This window comes from Lonchura striata, chromosome 17, assembly GCF_046129695.1.
Source record: "Lonchura striata isolate bLonStr1 chromosome 17, bLonStr1.mat, whole genome shotgun sequence".
Lineage (NCBI taxonomy): Eukaryota > Metazoa > Chordata > Aves > Passeriformes > Estrildidae > Lonchura > Lonchura striata.
This window is the reverse complement of record NC_134619.1, coordinates 2,047,856-2,057,225: the sequence shown is the minus strand read 5'-3', so window position 1 is coordinate 2,057,225 and position 9,370 is coordinate 2,047,856.

Sequence of the window (9,370 nt, the reverse complement as noted above, 5' to 3'; positions counted from 1 at the left end):
CTCAGGAACTTGAACAGTTATATGTCAAGTGTACTTTATTAACAGTACCCTCCCAACCCAGAGACAGCACTTGGAAACTTCTGCTAAAATAAAAATCTTCATTTGTCTTTGTCATTCATCCATCTTCAAAATTCTTCTCCATCTTAACAACTTCTGTCCTCTACGGGCAATATATTAAGTGATATATGAAGTTTTACAAGTGGAAAGCTAATAGTTGAGCTCACATTTTTTTTCTAGCAGCTCTCCTCCTCCCGAACTGAAAAAAGAAATATCATGCTTGGGATTTATTTCAGTGCAGAGGCTTTCTTCAGCAGCAGGATTTTTAAACTGGTCCTCCTTTTATGACCTTTTTAATGTGGTAAAGAAGAGACAGCTCAGGTATCATTCCAGTCCTTCACTCACAAATTCTGCATGGCAAGAAATTGTGACTTCACCTGGGTGTGGAACAGAGAAGGGCCCAGGACAGGCAGATGCACAAGGCCTGTAATTCAATTTACTGTTCTCCTCTCACTGGTTTGCTGGGTGCTCACAGGGACCTGAGAGTCACTGCACTGGCACAGAACAAAAGGAGATGGTTTGGCCAAGGATACTCAAGGCAGGGAGATGTAAGCAGCATAAAGATTGCTCTAAGAGGTAAAGTTCAAAGAATCTGCTTGTTTGAAGTTTGGTTGGGGATTTTTGCTGTTACTAAACTATTTCCCTACGTGGAGCCAGTAGATGAAATAACCTGAGGAGGGCTTCAGCAATGGAGTCTTGGGCTACCAGCAGGGTTTGGACACAGAAATCTTCCTCTACAGCACAACCTGGTGCTTGCCAGCCCATGGCAGTGACCCTCAGCAGGCAAAGCAGCAGAGCAGCTGTACCAGAGTGGAACCTTTGTCCTGGGCTGTGTTTTGTGTTTGCAGGGCTGAGTGACATAGCTCGGAAGGGCTGACGGCAGCTGCCACACGGGATGGGCAAGGTGCCACCAAACCCTTCCAGACTGCGCTCTCAATCACCCAGATTTACACATGAGCAAATTAAAGTGGGAATAATCTTTGGCCAAACCCAAGTTTCCAACTTGCAGAAGCACTGGGGCAGCAGCAGAAGCTTGGGTAGCACCTCAGAGAGAAGTGAGAGCTGGAGCTTTGTCACGCAGCGCTCGCTGCCAGACGGGGATGTTCCAGCAGCAAACTCTCCGTGCAGGATGAGCCTGGAGGGTGGGAGTAGCACACAGAAAGAGGAATTGAGAAGCACTTTGCAGTTGTCATGTCACTTAGCAACAACCTTCCCCAGTGCACATCACCACGGGTGTAGCAGGGAGCCTGCACAAAGGCTGGGCCATGTAGAGGAGCTCCAGCAGCCCCTGATCACACACTGCTGTCACTCAGCCCTGGAGACACGGCCACATCGGCCACAGCACTGTCCTCGGGCTTGAATGAACCCTGGATAAAAAATAGACCCCTGAATAAACCCTGGATCCAGCCAGCACTGATTCCATGCTGAATAAAACCCTGGATCCAGCCAGCACTGATCCTGTGCTGAATGAACCCTGGATCCAGCCAGCACTGATCCTGTGCTGAATGAACCCTGGATCCAGCCAGCACTGATCCTCTGCTGAATGAACCCTGGATCCAGCCAGCACTGATTCCATGCTGAATAAACCCTGGATCCAGCCAGCACTGATCCTGTGCTGAATGAACCCTGGATCCAGCCAGCACTGATTCCATGCTGAATAAACCCTGGATTCAGCCAGCACTGATCCTGTGCTAATGCAGAGTAAATGACACAAGGAAGAGGAAACCAAAGTTCAGCTCCTTGTTTCCCAAAGGAACTCCACTGGTGGGGTCACTCTTCTGTCTGCAGGTTTACTCTCAGATAAACTTCTTTTTATTTTCTTAATTGTTTCAGTTTTCCAACTTCTTCTCACTCTCCTCTCTCTTCACATGCTGGATTTTCATAAAAAGGTCCAGACCTGCAAGTCCTCAACCCCTAACACTTCTTCCACAAGTTAATGCTGTGGATCCAATCAGCTATTTCTGTCGAGTGGAGAATGTGCCTGAGCCCTGATAAACAGAGGAGTAGGTCCCTTCCTGCAAGGTGAAGTGGCTGAAATTAAAAACTCTGGCACAAAAAGAGGGACCTGTGCAGGCCACTTGGCAACTTCTAAGGAGATTGAAAAGTCAGGCACCTCTCTGCTTTAATTATATCACTTGTCCTCATTTGTTTAGGTTCAAAGAGTTAGGATTTCATTATTAGCTGTCCCCATACTAGCAGGGACCAGCTGAAGGGCTGATTGTGGAGACAGAATAAGGAAACCTTTGGTTCAGGAGTTCCTTGAGCTACTGTTCTACTGTTCAGGAAGAAAAGAAGTGGCAGGAGCAGACCTGAGGGTCTGTCATTTGTATGGTTGCTCTCTGAATATAAAGCTCTACCAAATGTATGAAATATTACATAAATAGAGCAATAGTATGTGCCAAATTAATAACATGCATTATCCAGCAGCCATGCAGTGATGCTTATTGTACAATCCTAAATCATCCTAATGGAGAGCCAAAAAAAAAAAAAAATCAGAATCCGTCTCTTTGTGGCTGAGTTCCTCTCCTCACAATTACCAAAAGTGACTCTTGCACACAGAATTGTTTGAGATGCACGATGGAAAGCTGGGCACTGCACAGCACTCCCAGCCAGGGCTCTGCTCCTGCTCTGCACTCAAAGGCAGTGCAGCACAGTGCCAGTGAGCCTTGTTTTGGGGTGGAGAGCACAGCCTGAGTGTCAGCACCCTGTGGGACACTGGCACACACCTTCCCTTCACCCAGGCATCAGCCCTTGGCAACGCCTGAGATTGTCCGTGGAGGAAACGTGCCCACAGCACGCTGCCCCCGAGCCTGCTGCTGCCCTGCCTGGACACACACACACTCCAAATCCAAATGTCAGCATCCAGGAACACTCATAATAATGATGGGATGTGATTATCTGCAGGTGCTTTTATTGAGAGCTCTGGGAATCAGGGGTCCAGACCCAAATCTGACTCCGACATGGCTTTCGAGCTGAACATATTTTATATTCTATCCTTATATAACTTACATATAAATTATTAAACTGATATTGTTCTCTTGTATACATTGACATGAGTTTCTCGTGATATTTCTTAGGCCCCTGACCACAGTTTCTCATGATTAGTCTTATGATTAAACAGTAATTATATTTAATTACTAAACAATCATCACATCTAACAACTATATCATTTATCATGTACTAGCTACAAAGGTGCAGTTCTAGCAAGGTACAAGGCCTACATGTACTAGGGTATTTATTTTTTTTTTTCAGGGCCCACTAAGCTTAATTTTCCTTTTAACCCTAAATCCCCATGATTTAAAAACCCGTTTACTATCACAAAGAGGCCTTGCCAAACAGACAAGAGATTCTTATTTTTTACAGCTGAGTTTTGTTTTTGCAGCTGCCAAGTAGCAGAGAAAAGAAACCCTGGTGATGTGGCCAGAGGATGTGTCCAAGAGGCTTCCCTGGAGGAGAACAATCACCAACAGCGAGCCACTGCTGCCAGGAGCCAGCACAGGGTGCTGTTAATGAAGTTCTGGCTGCTCAAAAACCCAAGGAAATGTCCAAAGGTGAAGGAGGCTTTGGCACTGTAAGGGTCTCGTTTCCACCAGGGCTCAGCCCCTGCTGAGGCTGCACAAGGTGAGCTCTGCTGGGCTTCCCTCTGCAGGTCAGGCTGGTCTGTGCCTGCCCTCTGTCACCTCGCACAGCCCCAAAATCAGCAAAGGCAAACCAGCAGCATCCAGCTGGGAATGGGCTCTCGGCAGAGCCAGTGCTGCGGGAGGAAGGGTCAGCTCTGCCCGTGTGAGCAGGGCTCCCGTGGCCTTTGGGACTCCTGGAGCCAAAAGATGATCCCAAAGAGAAGGGGCTTGCTGTTGTGTTGTCTTGCAGGGGCCCTGCACAGATTATTTGTGCCTTAAAACCTTCTGGACACAGATGTGACGATGAGCACAGAAACCAAAACCTCTGAGCAGAGCAGTAGGGACTGGCACAGCTCAGGGCAGTGCAGACTGGCATTGCCTGTTAAATCAAAGAGTTTCTTGCCTGACCTGAAAGGGGAAATTCTGCAGTAAAAATCCAAGTGTGGAGAGTAGCACAAGCTACAAACTCCAGCAAATGAATGCTATTATCTTACACGGAGAATACATTAATATAGATGACCGTTACATAACACACATTAACATAGAGTAATAATATATTTACTCAATATAGGCATGTTTTGACACAGTGCAAGCTGTGTGCAGTTGCTTAGAGAATTGAGGGTTGTATATTTTTACCAATATACCAAAAAACTTAATTAAAAAAAAAAAAAGAAATAAAGAAAAAAAAAAAAAAAAGAGATGGCCTTGTGGCTACTTTGGTGCAATTCTGACAACTCGAGGTAAAATTCAGAGGAGTTTTGGCTCCGTGCCTGGAATAATTGAGCTATCAGATGTGTGTCTGTCAGATGTCAGTCATGTAACTGCACCTCAGCTGCACGTGATGGATTGCACTACGAGCCAAAGGCTGTCAGCTCAAATCTGGGTGTGTTTCAGCTGGGAAATCCATGCTGGAGCAGGGATGGAGCCTGCAAAGAGCTGCAAGGGCCAGGCCCTGCTTCTGGTCACTAAAGCACAGCTGTTCTTCTGTGTCATTTGGTGACTTGAGCTCCTTAGCTGTGATCTTTTTGTTCCGAATCAAAAGGAAGAACAAAAGAATCACAGAAAAATTAAGACTCTCCTATGTTGTCCTGTGGGAAACTCATTTGTTGTACAAATCTGCTGGTAGAACAAAAGTTTGGTTGTAGCCATATGAGAATTAAAGTGAAAGTTAAATGGAAGAATGTTACGTGATTAAAGGAACAAAAACAAGCAACAAAACCAAACCAAAAAAAAAAAAAAAAAAAAAGAGGGAAAAAGAGGCAGAAAAACCACAAAATCATTGGAAAAATAACCTCTGCATTCCATAAATCCAGCCATGTTCATTCTGGCTTTGCTATCACACCAAACTTTGCACTGCAAATTTCTCTTCAAAGCCTGGAGTGCCTCTCCACAAGGTGCCAGGCTCTGCACTGCACAGCGCTGCTGGCCAGGACTGCAAGGATCCTGCTTTTCAAGAAATAACAGCTTTCTCCTGAAATCCCAGCTCAAGTGCCCAGTCTGATCTCTGCAGTTTGAAACCATGGGCAGCCCAGAATATTGGTGTGCCTTGAATGACTGCTCCTTTACCAAAACAATACACCAACAGCAATCTTGGCCTTTTACTTTAAGCTGATTAGAAAGTTGGTTCTGTAGTTGATTAAGTTCTGCAGAAACTGGGCTTGTGATGAATCATTAAACAAAGACATTTTTTGTACAGCAATAAAGTCTCAAATGATTAATTAAGGGCACAATGCCAAAACAAGTGTCTTTGTTTAAAACGCAGTGGACAAGACAGGCTTGGGAAAGTTGATGTCTTAAGTAGACGCCACAACATGTTTTTAATTATGTTCAGGAAGAAGAACAAGAATGGGAATTGCCAACTGTTTGGAAAGATAATTTTTTTTTTTAGAAGAAAGATTAGAATAAAAAATAACAAACAGAGCATTATTGATTTAACACAAATGCCATTTGTTGGGCCTTTTGTAATTTCCTTATTAGTGTCATCATTCTGGAGTTCATATGCTCCCTTCTGTTATAGCATTTGGCACACATTCAGCTCCCAGCAATATGATACAGTAAACATTCAGTGACTGCTCATATTAAAATGTTTTATTTGTTGTAGGAGCAGCAGTGATCAGGCAGTGCAGGTCCTGAGGGTCTGTGGGGGTGTGAGCACTGCCAGAGCCCCCAAACCCAACCTCTGCAGCAGCTCCTCGGTGCCCTGCCAGGCCCAGGCACGGCTCAGGGACAGCTCCAGCAGTGCCTGCTCACATCTCCCTCCTCCTGGGCCACTTGGTGTCTCTAGATGATGTACCTGTCTCTGGGGACTTCCCAAGTATTGTTTTCCGTCTCAATTTTAGAGGATTTTGCAAGTTTTATTCTAAAGGTTAGTTCAAACCTGTTTTAACAATCACATAAATGATGGTCTTGCGTTTTTAGGTAGGGCAAACTATTTTGGGTGCTTCAGTAGAGAGGAATCACACAATCATTTAGGATGGAAAATGATTTCCATCCTAAATCCCAGCCCGTCGAGTCCAACCTGCTCCCCATGCCCACCCTGTCCCCAGCCCAGAGCTCTGAGTGTCACCTCCAGGAATTCCTGGGACACCTCCAGGGATGGGATCCAAACCTCCCTGGGCAGCCCCTGCCAAGGCCTGACCACTCTTTCCATGGGGAAATTCTTCCTGATGTCCACCCTGAGCCTCCCTAGCACAGCTTGAGGCTGCTCCCTCTCATCCTGTTCCCTGGAAGAAGAGGACAAACCCTACTTTTCTACAAGTCCAGGAGAAAGAAGTAATTAAAAACATAATTTGGCCTTTCCCACGCCTCTGGGGTGGGTGTGGGACCTCCTCAGCCTCCTCATTCGTGCTGCCAGAGATGGCACACCACAGGAATGGAACCAGGCTGGAATTCCACAGCCTGCTCCCCAGCCTTGCTAGGACCAGATTTACATATTAACACCTCCCATTAACACCTCCCAGCCTTAATGAGACAGAGCCATGAGCATCTTCAACCTGAGAAAAGAGGAGAGCAGACGTCTCAATTTTCTTTTCAGTCCTCCTGCTTATGTGGAGATCCAGAAGAAAAATTAATGCATAATTCTTTCTGGTGAACACACCATTAATTTACCTGTGGGTCTGTGACAGAGGGAAAGTTTTTTGATGTGGATTTCTTTTGAAAGCAGAGACAGGGGCACTGCTGGGGAAGAAGCACAGGAAAGGCTGGGCTGGGCTGTCGCTCCTTACTAGGATGGGCTGAGGAGAGCAGTGGCTGTGGGATGATTTAGGACAGCAGCCAAAAGCCAAATCTGCCACCAAATCTCCCTCTGAGGCCTGGGCCTGTCCTGGGTGTCCATTCAGAGCTCAGGGCATCGATTAAACACAATAATTAATCAGATGCAGCATGTTGTCAAATCTATAGGGGTGCTATAAAACTTTCAAGGATCCCCTTAGGCAATAATGAGAGCTGGGTGTGTAAATTCTGCACACAGCAAAGCAGAGAGATCCTAATGGGCCTCGGGAAAGGAAAGAAAACATCGGTGGCATTTACAGCAACAGAGAGATGTGCACAAAGTCCCCACAATTTCTTCTCAGGCCTCTGATATTTCTGCCCACCTGGAAGCTCCTTCAGCTGCTCAGGGAGGTGCTGGGGTTTGCACCAAAGGGCTAAGAGCCCTGGAGCCCCTGGCCATGGTCCATGGCCATGGAAAGATGTGTGCACAGGAAAGATCCAGCTTGGCTGAGCCTTCCAGGAGCAAAGGTGGCAGCTCCAAGAGGAACTGCCTCGTAAAAGTAGTTGATGGAACGCACAACCTTCCAAAGTGCTTCTAAAGTGAGAAAACAATGGATGGAAAGATGATAAACCCACCAGAACCTAAGCAGATTGAATAATTTCTGCTGTTTTGACTGACTTTGCAAGGATTATACAATTAATATAATGAAACACTTGAAATGCATATAAGAAAAATAAAATTTCTGGTTTTTTTTAAATCTGGCCTTACAAGAAATTATAACACCTTTTTTTTTACCCTACATGTAAAGCCAAAATAGGAGTTAAATAGCATTAGAAAAGGTTTCTCTCATGACCTTGGAAAATGGGACTAAGCTAATCTTGGGACAGCTCCTACCATACACAAGCAAACATGAGACAACAAGTTTGGTTCCTGTTGTTTGTGGAAGAGACAAAGGGATCTCAGCCAGGAACCCTCAGCAGGTTTTCCATGGAGCTCATCCCAGGATGGGGAAGCACCAGTGACAGCAAAGCTGAGGAAATCAGGGATGAATCCCAAAGGGGCACAGGGATCATTTAATGCCATGGGAACATGGAGAAAGGATCCTGCTGGGTGCTGCATCCCCACTGCTCCTGCCAAAGGTGCTCCAGATCTGATAATGTGTCTTCCTGAAAGCCAAATATTCTTTCCAGCAGGTTTTTTTCATCAGTTCATATGTTTAGCCATCAAACACCTCTTTTAAATCGAGGAATATTTGTTAAATCTCCCCACACCAGCCCTCAAGAATGGCCAGAAAAGAGAGCTGAGAGGGGTTTGGAGCAGCTGGAGGCCTTTCAGGGTGACCCTGGCTGAAGAATGGACCCACCAGCAGGGAATTATCCAGGAGCTATTCCTGTGCCTCTGAGCAAGTCCTGTGCACTGCTTTGTGCAGCTCTTAAAGGCAGGAAGATTTCCACGCTGCCCTTCCCAGAATCACTGAGCATCTTGGTTTACCGTGGCCTTATGTGATCCCCTGCAATGGAACCACAACAAACCCTGCTCCTTCCCCTCTGCTCATGACAGAGAATTTGCCTTTTCCAATGGAATTCTGGAAGACAGCAAGCAGCAGGTTGGGAGGCTCAGTCATCTGAAGGTGTTTACAGTGGCTGCTTCCTTTGAAGGCAGAAATGTCCCATCAGAGACCAAAATAGCTGAGGGGACCTGTGGCTCACAGAAAGGTGTTTTCCCCTCATGGGAACAGAATCATTAACTTTAAATAAGTCGTCCTTAATCTCCTGAGCTGTGCAAACAAACAAACAGAGAGGAAAAAACCAACGGAATGTTTTCCCTCTGCCTTTCAAAAGCACAAACAAAGGCTCGTTTGCCAGATGGACGCTTTCAGAGCTGCAGAGGGTTGGGGAAGGCTGATCACTCAGCAGTGTTTCCTGACGGGCTATGGGGGAGTTTGCTCAGAAGCTTGGTGGTGCTTTAAGATATTCCAGGATGCACGAGCACAGCGTCGCAGCCCTCTCAGAGTGGGGGTTTACAGCTTTGGCAATAAACTGCACTGTTCGATTCAGGATGCTGCAGTGCCCAGGCGTGGGAGTGGGAAGGCAAAAGTCCATTAAAAAAAGACAAAAAAGACCAAAATTCCTAGCACTTATAGCTGTAAAACGTATGAGTGAGATTACAGAATCATACAACCACTGAGATTGGAAAAGACGTCCAGGGTCATCCAGTCCAAGCTGTTCCTGATCCCCACCTTGTCCCCAGCCCACAGCTCTGAGTGGCACCTCCAGGAATGCCTTGGGCACCCCCAGGGATGGGGATCCAAACCTCCCTGGGCAGCTCCAATTCCTGACCCCCTTTCCATGGGGAAATTCCTGCTGGTTGCACCCTGAGCTCCCCTGGCCCAGCCTGAGCTGTTCCCTCTCCTCCTGTCCCTGTTCCCGGGGAGCAGAGCCCAACTCCCACCTTGCTACAACCTCTCCTGTATTTTAAATCC